The following is a 22,903-nucleotide window of genomic DNA, read 5'->3' on the forward strand; positions in this document are numbered from 1 at the left end:
TGTGTGTGTGTGTGTGTGTGTGTGTGTGTGTGTGTGTGTGTGTGTGTGTGTGTGTGTGTGTGTGTGTGTGTGTGTGTGTGTGTGTGTCTGTCTGTGTGGCCTGATGACATCATGGTGGTGAAGGGTGTGACCTCACATGTACAGCATCTTTAATGGGACATTAGAGAGAGAGAGAGAGAGAGAGAGAGAGAGAGAGAGAGAGAGAGAGAGAGAGAGAGAGAGAGAGTGTGTGTACTTGTATTACTATACTTTTGAGGACCCAATGTCGTCACACTTCTTGTAGAATTTGAGGAATTTCACAGACATTAAATGGTCATTTAGAGCAGAGTCGGGACCCAATTGTGGGTCGCGGATACTTTTTATGTGTTTCTTTATTTTTGGTTTCCTACAATTTGTTCATAATCATATAATTTCAAAACATTTTCAATAAACATTCACTCAACAATTAAGAAGAAGAAAAATCTAAGAAATTCCATAAATTAGAACACAAATGTTTAAGAAGTATAGTGAAAATACCGGTAGCAAATCTCTTATGAGCGTGTCCGTGTGGGTGTGTATGCGTGCGCGCACGCGCGTGTGCGTGTAATGAATGGTCATGTCATCACGGTTAGTCACAGGTCCTAGACGCCTCCCCCTACTTGTCTCTCTGTGTCTCTGCCAGCAGGTCTGTCTTCCTGTCTGTCTGTCTGTCCAAGTGTCCCATCTGTCTGGGCCTCCCTCCATGCCTCTCTCTGCGGTCCTGTCTCCCTGCCAGTTGACCGCCTGTCTTTTAGGACACGGGCTTCTCAACACGGGGTTCCAGAGACCACCGGGGGGGGGTCCAAGTCAGACCTTTCATAGTATACTCTGAGAGTGTACAAACAGGTTCCGTTTGGTACACTCTCAGAGTTAGAGCAACCCTGAGGATTTCACAGTGGAGTTTGGGAGATGATGAAGAACATTTCTTCGTCGTCTTACTGTAATGGAAACATCGCTTTCCTTCATCTTTCTTGCACATGTCCATCGTTTTGTTTTGTTCAGTGTTCATTTTCACAGCAAATTCTGTTTTAGTCTAGTCTTAGTCGACTAGATATCAAAATATTTTTAGTCTTAGTCTGTTAGAAAACAGGTGAAATAGCACAAATAAAGATAATACCTGTTTGTTTCTGTTTTCATGTTTTCTAAAAAAAAACAAAAAAAAACACCAAAAACATGGCAGTCTGCATAATGCTGATACATACCGTATAGTACACCATGATGATGCAAGCAGCACAGCTGCAGCTAATCCAATTAATACGGGCGGGATAGATTTAGGTTTGCCAATATTAGTGCCTATGCTTGCAAAATACAAGAATAGAGAGGTGGCTCGACTTGGACACAGTTAAATCTAACACACACTTTATTCATTTAATTATAGCTGCAGCTGTGTTGCTTACTATATGGCTGCCATGGTTTACATCTGCTGTAGTTTCTAATCTGACACCAGCAGTGTCCCTTATAGTCTTCTCTCCGTGTCTTCGAAGCATGTTTCCCATTTCCTTACACAGTCCTTTGCCTTTTCCTCTTAAAATGAACACTTCGGCAGCCTTTTTCTGTATATCGTTAACGTCGGGCAGAAACCTCTTATATTCATATTGTAACAAATTTTTGTATTTGAGCCCATTTACGTAGGCCTGAACGCAGATCTGTGTCACTTTAGATTCCAACCACTTTAACCATTATTGCGACCGTAGGTCGCATTTACTATCAAACCCTGCACAAAGTGTAAGTCAGTCTGTCTGTCACACCTCACACGTCACACTCTTGCCCTGCTCATATCTCCGCAACCGTTGCCCCGATCCATGCCAAATTTTGCACACACACTCCTTACCTGCCAAACTACAACCTCCAAGGACCCCCGGAGCTCCAGGGACTGGGGACCCCCAGATGTAAAAAATGACCAAATGTGCTAAACTGACCAAATGACCACCCCCACGGGGCTGCTCACGGGGAATTCCCGGGGACCACCCACTCCTGGTGCTCCAGAACGGATGCAAAAGTGGTGGCGCCCCCAGTGGAGGACCCCCTACACTGCAGCTCACATAAAATGCCGTAACTCCGGCTAGGAGCGACCGGGACAGCCGGGGCCGGTACCTATTCGTCCGCCTTGCCGGCGCGGTGACACCACCCCTCATTTCTCACATGGCCCTCTTCTAGCGCCACCATGAGGCCAATTCTTGCAAAACACATTTTTGGACACTGCTCCTACAATTTTTGCCCTAAAATCACGCAAATCGGTACACACTATGTCTACACTCATCCCATCAACATGAATCTCTCCCATATAGCGCCACCTCCAGGCCGATTTTTAAAAACACATTTTTGGACACTGCTCCTACAGATTTTGCCCTAAAATCACGAAAATCACTACACAGTATGTCTACACTCATGTCATCAACATGGATCAGGAAGATTTTGGCAAAACACATTTTTGCCCTATTTGTGGAGATAAGTGACCTACGGTCGCTTATCTCCCGATTAGGGAGTCTTACTGGTGTTATGCTTTATCTATTACAAAATAGCAGATATACAATCTCACAGCCGCGCTGCAAGCTTGTAGATCTGCTATTTTTTGAAAAATCTATGCAAATTTGTGCAAGTCTTTGAATATTTTTTACCCGATTCTATAAGTGTCTTCTAAATCCTTCTTCATGGTTCTCAAACTTTTTCATGTCAAGGACCCCCAAAAATAAATGTTTTTGGCCACGGACCCCCATCTCAAAACATGTTGTTCCAGGGACCAACCAAGAAGCAAATATTTGAGATACAAATGTTTGCTTTTAAAATATATATAATAATAAAAGCTTGTATATCTGCTATTTTTCAATAATTAAAGCATTAAACAATTCTGGGCCTAAATGGGTTAATTCCCCACTTTGGTCATCCTACAGTGACACACAAAAGTAGCAAAAACGGCCGATCTACAAGCTTGTAGATCTAAGATTAATTCTGCTACAGCTTTTGGACATTTTGCGCCGAATATATGCTCTGAATATTCTTCCAGCCGTGACCCTGCGTGGGAGAGCGCTCGTTGTGAATTTATGAATGTGTGATCATCATCACGTAGGCTGAATAGAGGGCGTGTACTGGAGGCGCATGAATCCGAGCTATACAGTGAAGTCTGTGTGCACGTGCATGCGTGCAGGGGCGTCGCACCAAATCCTGGGCCCTGGGTACAAGGATTCACTGCGGGCCCCCCCATGAATGTTCTTCATAGGGGGAGGGGGTTTAACCCATTTAGACTGGGAACGCATTATTACGCGCTGTTTTGTGCTTTAGCTATTGAAAAATAGCAGATATACAAGCTCACAGCGTGCCGCGCTGCGAGCTCGTAGATCTGCTATTTTTGAAAAATCGTAAAAAAATATTTGAAAAACCTCTGTTTCTATGCCAGTGGCGCTCAAACCTTTTCATGTGAAGGACCCCCAAAATGATATTTATTTGGCCACGGACCCCCCATCTCAAAATATTTAGTTCCAGGGACAACCCACAGAAGCAAAATTTGACAGATGTTCGCTTTAATAACACACATATTCAAAGATTTCCACACATTTCAACGACTTTAAAAAAAATAGCAGATCTACAAGCTCGCCGCGCTGTGAGCTTGTATATCTGCTATTTTTCAATAGCTAGAGTATAAAATTGGGCCCTAGTAACTCAGCCCCCCCCCCCCCCCCCCTTGTGACGCCCCTGCGTGCGTGCGTGCGTGCGTGCGTGCGTGCGTGTGTGTGTGTGTGTACAGTATGTGCGCGCCACAGAGCTCCTAGTGAAGGCGGTATGATGATGATGTTACCAGAGCGAGATCGGTTTCACTTCCTGTTTATCTGCCGTGGCCTTACTGGAACAGAGCTCTCACACACAGGCTCAGGTTACACTGGAGAGGTGTGTGTGTGTGTGTGTGTGTGTGTGTGTGTGTGTGTGTGTGTGTGTGGGGGGGGGGGGGGGGGGGGGGACTTATGCTATTATACTTCGATCTACAAGCTCACAATGGAAATTCTTTTATAATAAAATGACTGCGCTATATACTGTTTGTGCGCGTGTGTTTGTTTGTGTTGTTGTTATGTGTACAGTATATACAGGATGGACAATCATGTCCATTTTGTGTGTGTGTGCGTGCATGTGCGTGCATGTGCGATTGTGCATGCGTGCGTGTCTGTGTGCCTGTGTGGCATGGCTCACCAGTCTAGTAATGAGGGGTTAATACAGAGGCTAACACAGCCATAATCATGTGTAATAGAGTGAATTTAGCAACCGTGGACAAGAACACTGAAACTGCTGACTGGCTGCCTGACCTCCGCTCATATCTAGCACACACACATACACACACACACACACACACACACACACACACACACACACACACACACACACACACACACACACACACACACTGATGGAGAGGCAATATGTTTCGCCAGACACAAATACATATGTTAGCGCATACGCATGCAGCCAACCGTGCTCTGTGTGTGTGTGTGTGTGCGCGCGTGTGTGCGTGTGTGTGTGTGTGTGTGTGTGTGTGTGTGTGTGTGTGTGTGTGTGTGTGTGTGTGTGTGTGCGCGTGCGTGCGTGCGTGCGTGCATCACACGTGCAGAGGTTAACTCCGCGAAGCACAGAGCAATTTTCTGTGTCTGTCGCGGCGCGGCCCCCTCGCTGTGGAGCCGACAACACATTAACTGTGTTAGAACACGACACCTTAGACCTGTGAGAGAGAGAGAGAGAGAGAGAGAGAGAGAGAGAGAGAGAGAGAGAGAGAGAGAGAGAGAGTGACAGTGACAGAGAGAGAGAGAGAGAGAGAGGAAACGAGAAGAAGAGAAGAGAAGAATGGGAAATAGAAAGAGAAGAAAGGGGAAAAACAAAAGAAGGAGAGGGGACAAGAGAGGGAGGGGGATGACAGAGGGGAACAGATGAGACAGACAGAGATAAGATGGGTACAGAGAGAGAGAGGGAGAGAGGGAGAGGGGGATTGTGGGAAAGGAGTGGGTGGTGGAAGAGAGTTGAACAATGGAGAACAGAAAGACAATGGAGAAAAAGAAAGAGAGAGGTGGAGCTGGAGTAAAAATTGACTGAGGAAGAGAGAGAGAGAGAGAGAGAGAGAGAGAGAGAGAGAGAGAGAGAGAGAGAGAGAGAGAGAGAGAGCGCACATCAAAACAGTTCGAAACAATTGGAGAGAGGTCACTGATAGAAAAGCAGCTACAATGTTCATCCATAAACAATATTATCAAGATGAGGCACAAACCTGAAAGAAAGTGTGACAGTAGTCACATGTGAATGGCCTATACAGCAGTGGTGCTCAACCTGTGGGTCGGGACCCCCGGGGGGTCACCAAATTATTTTGACGGGTCCCCAGATGATTACCTTAATAAGCAACATGGTTTTCTCACGCAACAGTAAACATAACAACATAGTTTAAGTGTATAGAGAGGGTATGTGCACATTTCTAAAGTGACAATTTAAGGACTTTTTAATATCTTTAAAATGACAAATTGGCCAAATTGTCAAATATTAGAGGCAGAAATTGTGAAAATAGCCGATTTACATGCTCGTTGTGAGCATGTAGATCAGCTATTATTTTCACAATAGAACCGTGTTATACAAAATGTAATGCCTCAACTCTCAAGTGCTCGTAGGGTGAGGAGGTCCCCAGTTGAAATATGATTATTTTTGGGGTCGTGGCCTCAAGAACCAGTGGCCTACAGAAGCTACTGTACTGTAGCATGTTGTTAGTGCAGCTGCTGTTAACCATCACTGGATGGAAATAGAACCAACGCATGGATTTAGGAGCTGGAGACTTGGAGATATAGTGGTATTTTCATGTCTGTTCTTATACATAATAATTAATATTCAGAGTTTAGCACACAACTCCTTGTTAAATAAGATTGCCTTAAGTTCTGGTTTTGTGTGCGCAGTATTGACAATATGCACAGAAAAATCAATAGTGTTAATGTAATCAAAAAGAGTATACGGATGGAAATTTGGTTCTGTCTGTGCACTCTTCCAAGCTGTGTGTTCTTGTCCCTGATTGGCTGTCTGCCATGCATGTTTTTTCGGTCGCCATTCGGGATAAGGACATTCTCAGCCAATGCCGATGTTTGAAATAAGAATTTGGCCAATAGTCGATGCTGATATGATGTTACGATATTTGTTCATGTTGTTGTTAATCCTTCCCCCTTTTGTGGGCGGAAAAAAATATAGAACTTTAAAAGTCTTCCAGACTTTTATCACACTATCTTTTAATGATCTTCATTATATAGATTTATGAAACAACAGATATTTGGCTACTGGCATTGGTGAATGTCTTATTTGCTGATACACCACACGGCAAGATAGACTCTAGATTGACACATAACAATCAATTGAATGTACAGTATGTACTTTTTATACACTATAGGAGACACTGTAGTTACAAAATATACCAGAACAGTACAAAACAGCACAATGTCCACACACTACTCTCAACATGTTTACTTTGCTTTGGCTCAGTTGTTATATAAATATATCGTCGTTGTCGGGTGGAAACCTTGTATGTCCAAAACCGTTTGTTTTGCATTATTCATTTTAAAAATGATTTAAACGAGTGAAAACAGACCGCGAGGCGTTGTGTGCTTGTACTGTAGATCGGCTGTTTTCACTACTTTTGTGCGACGGCCTTGTACGATGAAGCAGGGCTTTACTTTGCGAAAGAACGTACAAATTTGAAACTTGGAGATACGAGGTTTCCACCCGACAACGGCGATATATATTTTTCTTTTGTAAAGCACTACATAGCAGCGATACTGAGCACTTTAGACGTACTTCAGAATATCTTTTAAATACATCTGCCTTTAGAATGACACTTAGATGTGGCTGCTTAAAAGCACACAATCGACTTGCCCGCGCTGCATATAATCCTGTGTTTTTCAAATGGAACAAAAAGCAATTTGTTTATCAGGAGCTGACAGCGGAATGGAGATGGCTGATGCATGACGAGTGCGTGTGTGTGTGCATGCGTGCGTGCGTGTGTGCGTGTGCGTGTGTGTGTGTGTGTGTGTGTGTGTGTGTGTGTGTGTGTGTGTCTGTGTGTTAGTACCTTAGTTCCCTCTTTAATGTGTCTATTTAAGTATGTGGTTGTGTGTATTTGGAGGTTCTCGTGTGGGGTCATCTCAGGGACGTGCTGGCCATTGGGAAAAGCGGGACAACTCCCGAACGGCCGGTTCATTCCCGGCCGGTCCAGGCCGGCCATTAGGAAAAAATTAAAAATAAAATGTCGGCCTTCGTTCCATTTTGGGGGCTGGGCGGCCAACAAAGTAAATCGTCACTGTCGGGCAGAAACCTCGTATCTCCAGGTTTCAAATGTATACATTCTTTCGCAAAGCAAAGCCCTGCTTCATCATATAAGGCCGTCGCACAAAAGTAGTGAAAACAGCAGATCTACAAGCACACAACGCGTAGATCGTCTGTTTTCACTAGTTTAAATCATTTTTAAATTGATAAATGCAAAACAAACGGTTTTGGACATACAAGGTTTCCACCCGACAACGACGAAAACTCATGTAATTGGCCCACTGGCTTGTCACTTGTCATGATCTGAAATGGCAAATCTTTGAGTAGCAGCAGCGCTATAGAGAGAGATCTCTCTCTATAGTCCGCAATGGGGGCCTCTCCAACTCTTTTTCCCAGGCTGAATCAGGGGCCCAGCACGTCCCTGGGTCATCTTATCATACCTTGTTCACTCACTAGCAGCACTGAAGCTTCTTCCAGTGTGCTAGCCTCACAGAACAGCCCTACATTCAATTTCTTTTTTATACCCCTTTTCTCACCAGTTTAGTCGTTAAGCCAACTGATTCCTCCCCTTGTCACGGCTGTTGTTTATTACTGACTCACCTGCCATCGAGGAGCCCCCAGCGGGAAGACGTAGACCCTCTGTCCTACTCCTCCCGCCCAACACTCCCTGCTGTGCTGAAAGAAGTGACATACTGTTACTGTTAATGATCATAACTGCGACCGAAGGTCGCAGTTTACTATGAGAAATGTCACAGCATGCCTGCTTCCGTGTAGACGTGTAGGCCTACACAGTCTATGGGTTGGTTCCCTTGACACAGCACTGTGACATCACAGGTGATATCACAGGTGACATCACCTATGTGAAAGTCCATATATGGGTATTATTCCCCAGAATCCCTTTTATGCCCATATATGAAGATCCCTGATGTCATTGATATATATCACTGGCCAGATAATAATGATAATAATCATTTCAAAGTTTAATATAAAAAAGCAGGACAATAACCAGGTATTTTAGGTTGTGTGGCCCACTAAAGAAAAGTAGAGATGTATCTGTTGTGTACAACAAATGTTAAAGGGGAAGACCACCCATTTTCAATATTGAAATATGTCATTAATATACCTTAGAGGAGTTGTGTGGAAATAGAAAAAAAGTTCCCCCTCTTCTGTGTTGCCTAGAACTGGAGGATTGATTTTGGGGTTTGTATTGTAAAGTACAATGTGTGATGTCATCAAGTTGTACTTTACAATACAAACCCCAAAATCAATCCTCCAGTTCTAGGCAACACAGAAGGGGGGGAACTTTTTTTCTATTTCCACACAACTTCTCTAAGATATATTAATGACATATTTCAATATTGAAAATGGGTGGTCTTCCCCTTTAAGGGTGGCAGTGGCTCAGGAGGTAGAGAGGCCGTCTTGGAATTAGAAGGTTCTTGGTTCGATCCCTGGCTGCTCCTGGCTATGTGTCCAAGTGTCCTAGAGCAGGGGTCTTCAACAGGGGGTCCGGGACCCCTAGGGGGTCCCCAGAGTTACTACAGGGGGTCCTCCAAATCTTTGAGTGATAGAAACCTTTTTTTCTCCTTTTTTATATTAACCACTTGAACCCTAGCGTCCATATTCTGAGAACTTTGGACAAAAATAGCAGATCTACAAGCTCACAACGCCTCGCGCTGCCAGGCGTTGTGAGCTTGTAGATCAGCTATTTTTGGCCAAGAGCTTTGGTGTAGAGGGGAAAAGAGCAGACTAAGTACAGAGTGAAAGGTCAAGTTTATTAAGTATTGACGGTTCAAGTGGTTAAAAAACACAAATTGACATAAATCCAAAATACACTGATGATTGTGCTGTCAAACAATGAAACTATATGGAATCTATGAACAGGTTGTGGGGGTCCCTGCTTCATCTCTCTCTAAACTAAGGGGTCCCTGGCCTGAAAACGTTGAAGACCCCTGTCCTAGAGCAAGACACTATACTGCTCCCGATGAGCAGGTTGGTGCCTTGCATGGTATCCTCAGCCGTCAGTGTGTGTGAACGGATGAATGTGAAACACACGGTAAAGCGCTTGGAGAAATGTGTTATACAAATGCAGACCGTTTAGTATTAACATACCCAGGACTATAAATAGGAGCCTTCCACAAAAAAATAAAAAAACAATCACCAACACTCAAAGCGTTGCCTTGTGTAGAGATGAATACTAGTCTTTACGGTACAAAGACATTTTAATCCAGCGTTTTCTCTGCGTCCGATGTAAGTTTGATGCTTAAACGTCTCCTTTGTTCCTAAAACACTGGATTAAAACGTCTTTGTGCCGTAAAGACATTTAGACACCTTTTTAATGTGCATAAACCGGTGCTTTGAATTATCGTGTATACAGCACAATGCTTTGTGGAAGCATAGTTATTTACAGAGTGTTTTGAACACCACAAGGAAAACAGGAAGAGAAAATACATATCAAAATGTGTGTTTGATGTAAGCATATTGTGATGCCGGTTTAGTTCTTTGATTCAAGTAAAATATTGAATAAACTTTTTCTTGTAACAGAGTATTTCTGTATTGCTACTTTGGAGGGGTCATCAATGTATATCCGTACACGGATATGGCCTATCTATGACATGGGCACGTCATATATAGGCTAATCTATCTGTCACGTAATAGATAGAGCTATCACAGCCCCATTCTGAAATTAAAGTTGATCATCCATCCATCCATCCATCTTCAACCGCTTATCCGGAATTGGTTCGCAGGGGTAACAGTTCCAACTGAAACCTCCAGATTTCCTTATCCCAAGCAACTTCCGCTACGTTGGAGGGGTCATCAATGTATCCGTACACGGATATGGCCTATCTATGACATGGGCACGTCATAGATAGGCTAATCTATCTGTCACGTAATAGATAGTGCTATCACAGCCCCATTCTGAAATTAAAGTTGATCATCCATCCATCCATCCATCTTCAACCGCTTATCCGGAATTGGTTTGCGGAGGTAACAGTTCCAACTGAGACCTTCCGGATTTCCTTATCCCGAGCAACTTCCTCCACTCCCTCAGGGAGTATAGACCATATTCACACCGCGGCCATCTTGGATCACATGACTTCCTGGGATAGCAGCCTGCATTACAAACCATTGTGAACAATGGAGCGATGGTCCCAACATATGAGTTCTATTCAACCAATTTCTTTTTACCAAATTGACAAATGGGCAGATGACAAAATCAACATCCCCAAAAGGATTAAATAGAAGGGTACATCCACAATAATTCATAAACCATATGATGGCAGAGCAAGCACTAGTCTGCACAGATACTGTAGCAAGTCTTTGTACAGAGTAACACGGCAACCTAACTACCATGAATATTGTGGATGTTGATGTTGTCATCTGCCCATTTGTCAATTTGGTCAAAATAAATTGGTTGAATTGAACTCATATTTTGGGACCATCGCTCCATTGTTCACAATGGATTGTAATGCAGGCTGCTATCCCAGGAAGGCATGTGATCCAAGATGGCCGCGGTGTGAATATGGTCTATACCTAGGCGTTCCCAAGCCAGTTTGGAAATGTAATCATTCCACCTGGTCTTTGGTCTGCCACGGGGTCTCTTCCCAGTGGGACGTGCATCGGTGCAGCGGTTCTACTCCAAGTCTCTCTCAGGTGACTGAACTTCTCACCCTATCTCTAAGGGAGATACCAGCCACCCGTCTGAGGAAACCCATTTCGGCCACTTGCACCCGTGACCTTATACTTTCGGTCATGACCCACACTTCATGACCATAGGTGAGAGTAGGAACGAAGATTGCTCGGTAGACAGAGAGCTCTTTTTTCTCTCAGTGCGATTTAGCGACTGCAAAACCGCTCCTGCTGCTCCGATTCTCCGGCTGATCTCCTTCTCCGCCTTTCCCTTTCTCTGATTCTTGAACAAGACCCTGAGATACTTAAACTCCTTCACCTGGAGTAAAGCCTCATTCCCTACTTGGACTGCACATGTCGAACATAAAATGTGGAGGTACTTCTGAGTGCACACACAGTTCGGCACTGCTTGGTCCAGCAGTTTGCGATGGTCAGCACTCACTCTGACACACACACAAGGCAAGTCACAGCAAGTGTATTTGCACAGCCAAGTACAAATAAAGGGCCTTTCCAAAAATAAAGTGCTTCAACCAAAACATCAGGCATTATTGAGACATCAAGACACAGAGCATAATAAACATATTACAAAAAACACAACTGAAAATGAAAAGTGGGAACGAAACAGAAGAATAAGAGAGTGGCATTGCAGTGTGGAATGATACTGTAAATGAAAACACGCACACACGCTCGTGCGCGTGCGCGCGCACACACACACACACACACACACACACACACACACACACACACACACACACACACACACACACACACACACACACACGCACACACACACACGACGTAAAGAAAATATGAGTGCTTCGTCCACCACTGAATATATACCATACAGTATGTAACATTATACACGGTTGTACGTATATATATAGAACAGACAATATCAGTGATGTGCAGGACGGACAGTGAGTCTTTACTCACAAAGCAGCAGCTGGGTGTATTTTTACACCCGCTCCCAAAGTGGCCTATGAGTGACAACAAGCCGCACCACGCTCCCATATCACTGTACCTATGATCTCACTGCTTACTCCTTACTCCCAGATCAGGCACATGCACACATAGACCTCAAAGGGGGCTTGAGCCCCTGCCCTTTTACCCGTCTGTAAAAAAGTGCTCTCTTCAGACCATGAATGCAGTTTTCACTATGGTGAAAGAAATGCAAATGCCCTCTTTCCATGCCATACCTGAAGGCAGCATTCAAGAGAATTGCCTTGTTCAAACTCTCCTGAACTTTGAACGCAGCATCTTTTGTTGAAAGAATTGCCCTCTCTGTGTAGAAATCCATGTCTCAACGCGTCTCAATGCACTGTGAGCTTGGAGGTCTGCTATTTTCGATATTTTTACCAAAAGGCCCTTTTAGAAATGTCAGCCCCTGCCTCTCTAACATTCTCTGCACGTCCCTGCTCTCAGAGAGTGAGAGAGAGAGAGAGAGAGAGAGAGAGTGAGAGAGAGAGAGAGAGAGAGACAGACAGACAGACAGACAGACAGACAGACAGACAGACAGACAGACAGGATTGATGGCTTCGTCCTTGTGTCCTTTTGATGTCCCCTCTCTCTGTTAGGATATGTGATATTGTTGTGATACTGTGATATTTGACGGGATCACATCACTGGTAATACAAACACATGGCAGGCTGTGTGTGTGTGTGTGACGGCGTAACGCAATCACACACACACAATTCTTATGTTTACGGCACATGAAACTGGACCCCTCTCCTCTCCTCCCCTCTCCTCTCCTCTCCTCTCCTCTCCTCTCCTCTCCTCTCCTCTCCTCTCCTCTCCTCTCCTCTCCTCTCCTCTCCTGTAGGAGGTTATTCTAAAGAGAGCAGCAGACCTCGTAGAGGCCCTCTATGGGATGCCCCACAGTAACCAGGTAACACACACACACGCACGCACGCACGCACACACACACACACACACACACACACACACACACACACACACACACACACACACAAATAGCGATGGACCTCGTTAATTTTTATTGATAATGAGCACCTTATCGATCCTGCTTATTGAGCCGGACTTTAATCGAGCCCACTATTGAGCGTTTTCTAATATTTTGTGGAAAGACGTGAGACGACAAACTCTGAACAGAACTGGTATCTTTCATCATTGGCCAGTTGTTGTGACTGTGAGTTTGTGGCTGACCACCATCTATGAAGATGACAATTGACAAAAGTAACAAATATTTTCATTAAATATCATTAAAACAATCATTCATTGGTGTGCAATAAGTGTTAAATGGATTTATATTGTGAATAATACTGTAATAACTTCTAGATCGCCTCTTGTCTTGATTGTTTAAACATGACATCATGGGGCCGCTATGCTCGATAACAGGCTTGATAAGCCCAAAGCTTATTGATACCGGGTATTCAATACATTTGTTATCGGGTTTGTAGCGGAGCCTTGTTTCGAGCTCAATCCCTACACACAAACGATGTGTTGAAAGCAGGGACGTGCTGGGCCCCTGATTCAGCCCGGGAAAAAGAGTTGGAGAGGCCCTCGTTGCGCGCTATAGAGAGAGATCTCTCTCTATAGCGCTGCTGCTACTCAAAGATTTGCCATTTCAGAACATGACAAGTGACAAGCCAGTGGGCCAATTACATGAATTAGGCCTATATTTCGTTGTTGTCGGGTGGAAACCTTGTATGTCCAAAACCGTTTGTTTTGTATTTATCATTTAAAAAATGATTTAAACTAGTGAAAACAGCCGATCTACAAGCGCACAACGCCTCGCGGTGCGAGGCGTTGTGTGCTTGTAGATCTGCTGTTTTCACTACTTTTGTGCAAACAGTTTAATTTTTACTTTTGTGCAAACAGTTTATTTTTTTCCTAATGGCCCGGCCTGAACCGGCCGAGAATGAACCGGCCGTTCGGGAGTTGTCCCGCTTTTCCCAATGGCCAGCACGTCCCTGGTTGAAAGCTAGACCTGTGCTATTGTTGCTGTCGTGAGTTTGAACCAGTCGTTTGTATGTGTGTGTGTGTGTGTGTTTGTGTGTGTGTAGGAGATCATCCTAAAGCGAGCGGCGGACATCGCAGAGGCTCTGTACAGCGTTCCTCGAGGCCACTCCCAGCTCTCTGGCTCCGCCCACACAGGCATGATGGGCGTCAACTCCTTCACTGGGCAGCTGTCCGTCAACGTCTCAGAGACCGCACAGGCCAATCAGGGTAAAGGGGGGCGGGGACTTCTTTACTTTATGCCAGTCCATGCTATGTGAGAGGGTTTCCAAATGGACCCTTGCAGGCTGTAACTCTGAAAGTGTACAAATGGAACCAAATGGACCCGCAAGCGTCCATTTGTACACTCTCACGGTTATGGGAGTTAATGCAATTAAAACATTTCAGAACCACTTTAAGTAACTCACACACACTTTAATCCCCTGGCGTCTGGCAAGTTCAGTTCAAATTCACTTCACCTTAGTTCGGTTCGCGGGACATTTTGACCTGGGGGATATTTGGTTTAAAAAACAATACTAATATAAATTTCAACTTAACAAATCATCATCATAAATTGACTTTGTCTCAATTCCAAACAATTCATATGATATATATGGTAAATGTTTGCATTTGTGCTTTGCTTTATCACATTAAACACCGAAAGAGCTATTGGCAATTTTTGCTGTTTTTACAGGACATCATTTCTGGACAGGACATCGCTTTCTCTTGCCAGATGCTTCAATTCTATGTTCACTGTTTATTTTACCATATATATCATATGGATTGTTTGGAATTGAGACAGTCAATTTATGATGCAAACTGAAGTCAATTTATGATTATGATTTGTTATGTTCAATTTTATATTAGTATTGTTTTTGAAACCAAATATCCCCCGGGTCAAAATTACCTGTGAACTGCATTAGAGGGTAAACAAATATGGGGAGGGTGAAGCATGGGTGCAGTGCATTTTTTACATGTTCATCACAGAATAATCTATAAGGCCAGTGAGTGAAAAATGTTAACTATTTTTTTTTCTTTTCTTTTTTTTTAAATTAAAATGTAATAGTAAAACGAGTCAAAATGTCTCGAACCGAACTCAAGGGTTCAGTAACTCACAAACCCCTCTGGTCCCCACCCCCAGGCTTCGTGCGGAGCAGCAGCAGTGCGTCTCCTCACGGCTACGTGCCCTGCACCACCCCCCAGCAGAGCGGCTACACCACCAGCAGCATGAACGGCTACTCCAATGCCAACACCGCCATGACCAACCTGGGGGGGTCCCCCACCTTCCTCAACGGCTCCGCCGCCAACTCGCCTTACGCTAGTGAGTGGAAACGGACGCACGCACACACACACACATGCACGTGTACACTCACGTTTCTCTGGACATGTAGAGCTGACATCTGGGGACCAGCAAGCACGGTCAGGACCTGGACCAATCAGTGACGTCGTCTCGATTGGGGCCAGATCAAGTCAAACCATGACTAGTCAGACCTGGCCTAGAATATCACCTGATTTCAACCAACATAAATCCTGCCCACAAAAATGGACGTCCTGGATTAATCAGAGAGGGTCCAATCGAGGCCAGATAAATATCATAACTAGTCAGATATGTCCTAGAATATAACTTTATGTGCTCATTATTTCAACTAACATTACAAACAATAACAATAATCCTATAGTCCATATGACGGCCTGGTATTGACGTCAAGATCATCCCCATATGGGCTGTGATCTGGCCTAGTTCTGAACGTAACCGGAGTCACCGGAGGACGTTATCATGGAAGGCAGCTCTTATTTGTGAAGTCCACCGACTGGAAGTCAAGGTTTGAGGTTCGTCTATTTGACACATGCAGTTGCTTAACGTGTGCGCTGCTGCTTTCTGCGTTTGGTGTGTGTGTGGGAGAGGGAGAGAGAGAGAGAGAGAGAGAGAGAGAGTGAGAGAGAGAGAGAAGCGGCGACGGTGCCATGTTGTGTTTAACGTTGTGTTCACAGGCAGACTGAAACGTAATTTTTACGGGGCAGCCCAGGGGGCCTCATCTATCCTCAGGGCTCTACGCGACGGCGTAGTCTGCATAGTGAGGCGCTGTCCCTGCCACAAAATATTTTCTGGTGTTGGGTCCGTTGTAAAACTCCTATTACTTTAGGGGGCCTTGACATGAAAAAGTTTGATAACCACTGGCCTACGGCAGTGGTTCTCAACCTCTGGGTCGGGACCCCCAGGGGGGTCCCCAAATTATTTTGGGGGGTCCCCAGGTGATTAACTTAATGTGCAACATTGTTTTCTCACTCAACAGTAAACAAACCAACATAAAGTGTAAGTGTATACAGGATATCTGCACATTTCTAAAGAGACAATTTAAGGACTTTTTAATACCAGTCTAAAATGACAAATTAAACATTGGTGGAATTGTCAAATATTAGAGGCAGAAGTTGTGAAAATAGCAGATCTACATGCTCACAACGCCTCGCGTTGCGAGGCGTTGTGGGCATGTAGATCTGCTATTTTCACAATAGAACCATATTATACAAAATGTAATTGCTCTAATTCAAAATGTAACGCAACTCTTAGTGCTCGCTGAATAGTTTGATAACCGCCGGCCGAGGGAACCAAAAGTTTAAAAAGTAGAGAAGTAGAGAACAGAAAGAGGACACCAGCCTCCATGTCAGCGACGAGCGCTTTATTTTCCCTCCGTTAAAATGTTTTAATTCAACAACGTCAGAGCCATGTGTCACTGTCACACAGCGGTTGTTTATCAATTCACTGCACTACTTTACACCGGCTAACAACAACTAACAAACAGTCATAACTCACGCAGCGCACAGACTTTATTAGGCTATAACTAAGATAACTAATCACAAACTTTTAGTACAAACAGGACAGGATTCGGGATTCCAGACAGCTGCTCATAATTCAAAGGCTGCCAAGAATATTTTTGGGGACGTCTGGTGCATCCTTGTACATACATCTCTCTATCTTCAGAGGCACCAAAGTGCCAGAGCGCACGCACTCACGCACGCGCAAGAATTAATGCATTGACACGCATACAGACACTCGCAAACGTACACACAAACACACACACGGGGTGCCTGCTGGCCTACTGGTCCGGGCGCATACCACATAGGCTTTGTGTAGACTGCAGCGAGTTGCTGGTTCAATTCCCGAGCCCGACCAGATTTGCTGCATGTCACTCCCCATCTCTCTCCCTGTTTCCTGTCAGTCTACTGTCCTATCAATAAAGGCATAAAAGCCCCCCCCAAAAAAACAAAAAACAAAACACACACACACACACACACACACACACACACACACACACACTCGTCAGTGAAGGGCAGAAACCTTGCATCTCCATAATTCTAACTTTTATGTTTTTATTCCCTACTTCATCATATCAACAATAGCCGATCTATTAGGGACGCGTTTTGAGCTTGTAGATTGGCTTTTCTTTGCTATTTTTGAAGTTGAATCCTGAAACTGGACTGTTTTGGACATATGAGGTGTCCACTCAACAGCAACGAGTTACGAGATATAAGCAGACTTGGCGGACAGACAGACAGACAGACAGACAGACAGACAGACAGACAGACAGACAGACAGACAGTGTGATGTGCAGTGTGACGTCTCCCATGGGGCTCTGTCGCTCGCTGTCGCTTCAAAAAGTTTCGACAAACACCCGCCCAGCTCCGCTCCCTTCATCCTCTCATCCTCCCTTTCATCTGACAGCCATACCTCTCCCATATCTCTCTGATGCATAATTGCGTCCCTTTCTCACTTAGCACAACAGAGAGAGACTCATACAGACAGAGAGAGAGAGAGAGAGAGAGAGAAACAGACAGACAGACAGACAGACAGACAGACAGACAGAGGGAGAGAGAGAGAGAGACAGAGACAGACAGCCAGAGAGAGACACATACAATTATGTTATGCTTTAACTATTAAAAAAAATTAGCAGATATACAAGCTCGCTGCGAGCTTGTAGATCTGCTATTTTTGAAAAATCTTGAACATTTGTGCTGTCTTTGAAAATGTTTGACCTGCTTCTAATGTCCTCTAAATCCTTCTTCTGAATCAGTGGTTCTCAAACTTTTTCATGTCAGGGACCCCCAAAATTACCTGTATTTGGCCACAGACCCCCATCTCAAAATATGGGACCACCCAGAAGCAAATATTTGAGTTACAAATGTTCACTTTTAAAAAGATTTGTTCAAAGAGTCTCATACAGACAGACAGACAGACAGACAGACAGACAGACAGACAGACAGACAGACAGACAGACAGACAGACAGACACACACACACACACACACACACACACACACACACACACACACACACACACACACACACACACACACACACAGAGAGAGAGAGAGACTGACAGAGATAAGAGATAACATAGCATTGTTTGTCTAGCGTTGTCTCTCTGATGCCGACGACGAAGATGTCAACGTAGAAAACAATCATGATGAAACACGTGTTTGGCAGACGAAGGCGTGAGCATTTTTTGGACGCACCATGCAGCCGCGGACGAAACCCAGGTTGTCATTTGTTAGATGCATAGTAACGAGTTAATTAAATGATTATTAGGCCTCCCTTTGATGCAATTAAGATACCGCTAACGTCGTTTTTTTTCCAATTAAGCGAGTGACTTATAATTGAGGTTAAGTCCAAAGTGCATTCTTATATTTTGTCCTGGTGATTGTGTTCGGCACGTGTTCACCTTGAAGTAATAGCTTCGTCATAACTAACGAGTAAACTACTTAAAGTTAAAGTCTTCAACTCTATATACTTCTTTGGCCCGGGGTCCCCCAGGGCTCTGCACTTGGCTCCTCATTTCTTTCCTCTACTTTGCAACTATTTCCATTCAAGTAGTTTTTTGTTTGGGTGAATGTGACACACCTTGTAAAGTGCTTTTGGATAAAGCTGATATATAGAAAAGGTCTTGACTATCGTAGTTTGTGTGTGTGTGTGTGTGTGTGTGTGTGTGTGTGTGTGTGTGTGTGTGTGTGTGTGTGTGTGTGTGTGTGTGTGTGTGTGTGTGTGTGTGTGTGTGTGTGTGTGTGTGTGTGCGTGCGTGCGTGCGTGCGTGCGTGCGTGCGTGTGTTTGTGTGTGTGTGTGTGTGTGTGTGTGTGTGTGTGTGTGAGAGAGAGAGAGAGAGAAACTGCTTTTCTCGATAAAGGAATTAATGTGGATAATCTCTTTTGTGGAATTTGCTTGAAATATCAGTGGAAATTTAAATTGTCTTCCTTCTCTCTCTCTCTCTCTCTCTCTCTCTCTCTCTCTCTCTCTCCCCCTCCCTCCCTCCCTCTCTCTCTCTCTCTCTCTGTGTCTCTCTCTCTCAATTCCATTTTTTCAATTCAAAGGGCTTTATTGGCATGAGAAAACATATGTTTACATTGCCAAAGCAGAAGTGTACACACACTACACCGTACAATACAATCGATCAATATAATACAATCAAAATAAAAGATGTACATTTGATGTATGGAGATTACTTGATGCAAACAGTGCAGGAAAGCATGCACTATGATCAGTAGTCTAAGGTGGTTGGGTTCCATTTGATATCATTCTCCTATCACAGCAGCTCATGAATCTTGCTGCTGTGTTTGCACATTGTTGTACTTCACCCAGCAGATATGGGAGTTTTTCTTTATCGTTGGTCATGTTTTCAAACTCTCCTTGGGTGGTTATGATCTGTGGGAAGTATATGTGTCTCTGATGTCTTGGTACAGTGTCTTGGTATGATGTCTTGGCAGGGACATGCTGGGCCCCTGATTCAGCCTGGGAAAAAGAGTTGGAGAGGCCCTCATTGCGCGCTATAGAGAGAGATCTCTCTCTATAGCGCTGCTGCTGCTACTCAAAGAGAGTGACAAGCCAGTGGGCCAATTACATGAATTATATTTTGTCGTTGTCGTTGACTGTTTGTTTTGTATTTATCATTTTAAAAATGATTTAAACTAGTGAAAACAGCAGATCTACAAGCACACAACGCCTCGCACCGCGAGGCGTTGTGTGCTTGTAGATCTGCTGTTTTCACTACTTTTGTGCGACGGCCTTGTATGATGAAGCAGGGCTTTGTTTTGCGAAAAGAACGTACACATTTGAAACTTGGAGATACAAGGTTTCTGCCCAACATTTTTTTTCCTAATGGCCCGCCTGGACCGGCCGGGAATGAACCGGACGTTCGTGAGTTGTCCCGCTTTTCCCAATGGCCAGCACGTCCTTGTGTCTTGGTACAGTGGACAGGCAGTTAGGAAGTGTAGCTCACTTTCCACTTAACTTAATTTCCCCCTCTCTCCTCTCCAGTCGTCCCGTCCAGTCCCACCATGGCCTCCTCCACCTCCCTGCCCTCCAACTGCTCCTCGTCCTCCGGGGTGTTCAGCTTCTCTCCGGCCAACATGGTGTCGGCCGCCGTCAAGCAGAAGTCGGCCTTCGCCCCCGTGGTGCGGCCCTCCTCCTCGCCTCCCCCCAACTGCACCAGTGCCAACGGCAACGGCCTCCAAGGTAGAACCACGGAAAACCCGCTCAATAAGGCCCTGAGTCGCACTGTCTCGCACCCGAAAATAGCAGATCTGCAAGCTAATAGTGCATTGTGTCGTGATGAGTTGCAAGCTTGTAGATCAACTATTTGGACAGGTGCAGGATAAATTATAAATTAATAATATTTGTTGTTTGGCAGAAACCTCATATCTCCAAATCAACATTTTTGTAAATGAATGGGTGGGTTCATCGTAAAAGAATTTCGCACAAAAGTTATGAAAATAGCTCACAGAGCTTGTAGATGTGCTATTTTCACTATTTTGATATGAAGACAAAATCAAATTAGAAAAAGGAGCTGTGAATTTGTCACAGGACTCATGTTGCATGCCATTTCTACTTCTACTGTACTCTCCTCTCCTCTCCTCTCTCTCTCTCTCTCTCTCTCTCTCTCTCTCTCTCTGAACAATCTAATGAACGAAATGACAGAAAGAATTAAAACTTTTCAAACCGGAACAGAAATGTAGTGGTTTGTTTTTAGATCAGGGCTTTTTTGATCTACCAAGATGATCAGATTGGTCATCAATTGACCATTATTGTTTCATGTGCATCAAACCTTTCTCCCCATATTGTTCATATTCAGTTAATGACTCCTTTGTTAGGGTTTTATTATTACATTATTCTAGATCTCACTGTCTGGCGCTGGGTGATCATCCCACCAGCCCACACGTGTTTTAGAACCTCTGTGTGCTGGGTGGGTGGGAATGATACATGTTCTGTGCTTTAAAAACAGATTGGTCTGAACTGCCCCGACATGAACAATGTTCCCCATGCGCTGCTACTCCCAAGTGAAGCAAAAACAAACTATTTGACACAATACTGTCTACTTGACTCATGTCTGCATGTCGGCTCTTGAATTAACTTTTCTCCTCCGTGTTGTTTTCTCACCTCTAACCCCTCATCCCTCCTTTCTTCTCCTTTGTTTTGTCATCTCTCTGTGATGACTCCTTCCTGTATTCCTCTTCTCCTCTTCTCCTCTTCCCGTTCTCTCCTTACCTTCCCTGTCCCCCTCTCTCTCTCTCTCTCCCTCTCTCTCTCTCTCTCTCTCAGATCAATCGTTTGTGGACTCTAGCAAGTACTCCACAGCAGGCTCGCTGCAAGGCCTGGCTTTCACCTGAAGTACGTTACTATGAGCTCCTTCCGTTCTCCTGCATGTTTTTTCTCCCTTCAGTCCTCTTCTCTCTCCCGGTTCATTTGACACAGAGCCGATCCATTCGATACGGTATTCGTGCAGGTCCACTGGAAATCCCTTTTATACGTTCACAATACCAGGTCGGTTATACGGCTGATTTGCCAATACAGAATGCCGGTGCAGTAATGTCGTAAATTCGACACGCTAATAAATCCCAGGAGGGCCGTGTGCTGTGCCAATTGGACACGATTCGGCGAAACCGGAGGAAAACTCTGGCCACGCGCCACGGAGGTGCTGGGGTTGCATCTGAACAGAGCTCAGATACTGTTCACGGTTCATCACGGTCCTTGTCACTCAGAGAGCTTTGTTGATCCCAGTTTCAGCGTCACCCAGCTGATGGTTACTCAGATGGTCACGATGAGTTAGGGCAGGGTTCCCCAATTAGTTTTCCCCAAGGGCCGAATCAAGTCTAGGGTACCAAGCCGAGGGCCGCAACATTGCAGGGGGCGACGGTGGTGTTCCCGCTACTCCAGCGACAGTTTTCGTCGTTGTCGGGTGAAAATCTTTTATGTCCAAAACCGTCAGTTTTGAATTTATCATTTTAAAAATGATTTAAACTAGTGAAAACAGCCGATCTACAAGCACACAACGCCTCGCGGTGCGAGGTGTTGTGTGCTTGTAGATCGGCTGTTTTCACTACTTTTGTGCGACGGCCTTGTATGATTTGCGAAAGAACGTACAAATTTGGAGATACGAGATTTCCACCCGACAACGACGAGATACTAGTGTTGTTGCTGCTCTTATACCACCATTATTACTGGGGTTGGTGTGGGCCAGACAGTAGCCTTGCGGCCCACGGGCCGCCTATTGGGGAACCCTGAGTTAGGGCATGTGCACCATGCGGACTTGCTCAGCAATGTCCTCTGTGTTCATTTCACTCTTGAGATTCCATTTCTACACTGTTAAAGAGGCGGTGCCATAGTTTTGTACTTTCTCTGCGTATGTATGTGTCTATGGAGTTAACATTACTCTAATACAGTGGTTCCCAACCTGTGGGTCGGGACCCCCAGGGGGGTCCCCAAATTATTTTGGGTGGTCCCCAGATAATTAGCTTAATGTGAATCATTGTTTTCTCACTCAACAGTAAACAACCCAACATAGTTTAAGTGTATAGAGGGTGTCTGCACATTTCTAATGTGACAATTTAAGGACTTTTTAATACCTCTATAATGACAAATTAAACATTGGCCAAATTTAATTAGAGGCAGAAAATAGCAGATCTACATGCTCACAACGCCTCGCAACGCGAGCGCGAGACGTTGTGAGCTTGTAGATCTGCTATTTTCACAATAGAATCGTGATATACAAAATGT

At 44.5% G+C, this 22,903-nt stretch overlaps 1 pseudogene across 1 annotated transcript in view; it reads left to right on the forward strand.

Moving 5' to 3' along the window:
- Window positions 1-21,516, forward strand: part of LOC308304333 (transcription factor COE1-like) — a 173,138-nt pseudogene extending 151,622 nt beyond the window's left edge. The window contains exons 12-16 of the transcript in view: window positions 12,728-12,793; window positions 13,932-14,094; window positions 15,005-15,184; window positions 20,168-20,365; window positions 21,449-21,516. The product of the transcript in view is annotated as a transcription factor COE1-like (transcript). The remainder of the gene's footprint in view (window positions 1-12,727; window positions 12,794-13,931; window positions 14,095-15,004; window positions 15,185-20,167; window positions 20,366-21,448) is intronic.
- Window positions 21,517-22,903: the final 1,387 nt, after the last annotated feature.

This window comes from Nannobrachium achirus (assembly GCF_963921795.1).
Source record: "Nannobrachium achirus genome assembly, chromosome: 19".
Classification (NCBI taxonomy): domain Eukaryota; kingdom Metazoa; phylum Chordata; class Actinopteri; order Myctophiformes; family Myctophidae; genus Nannobrachium; species Nannobrachium achirus.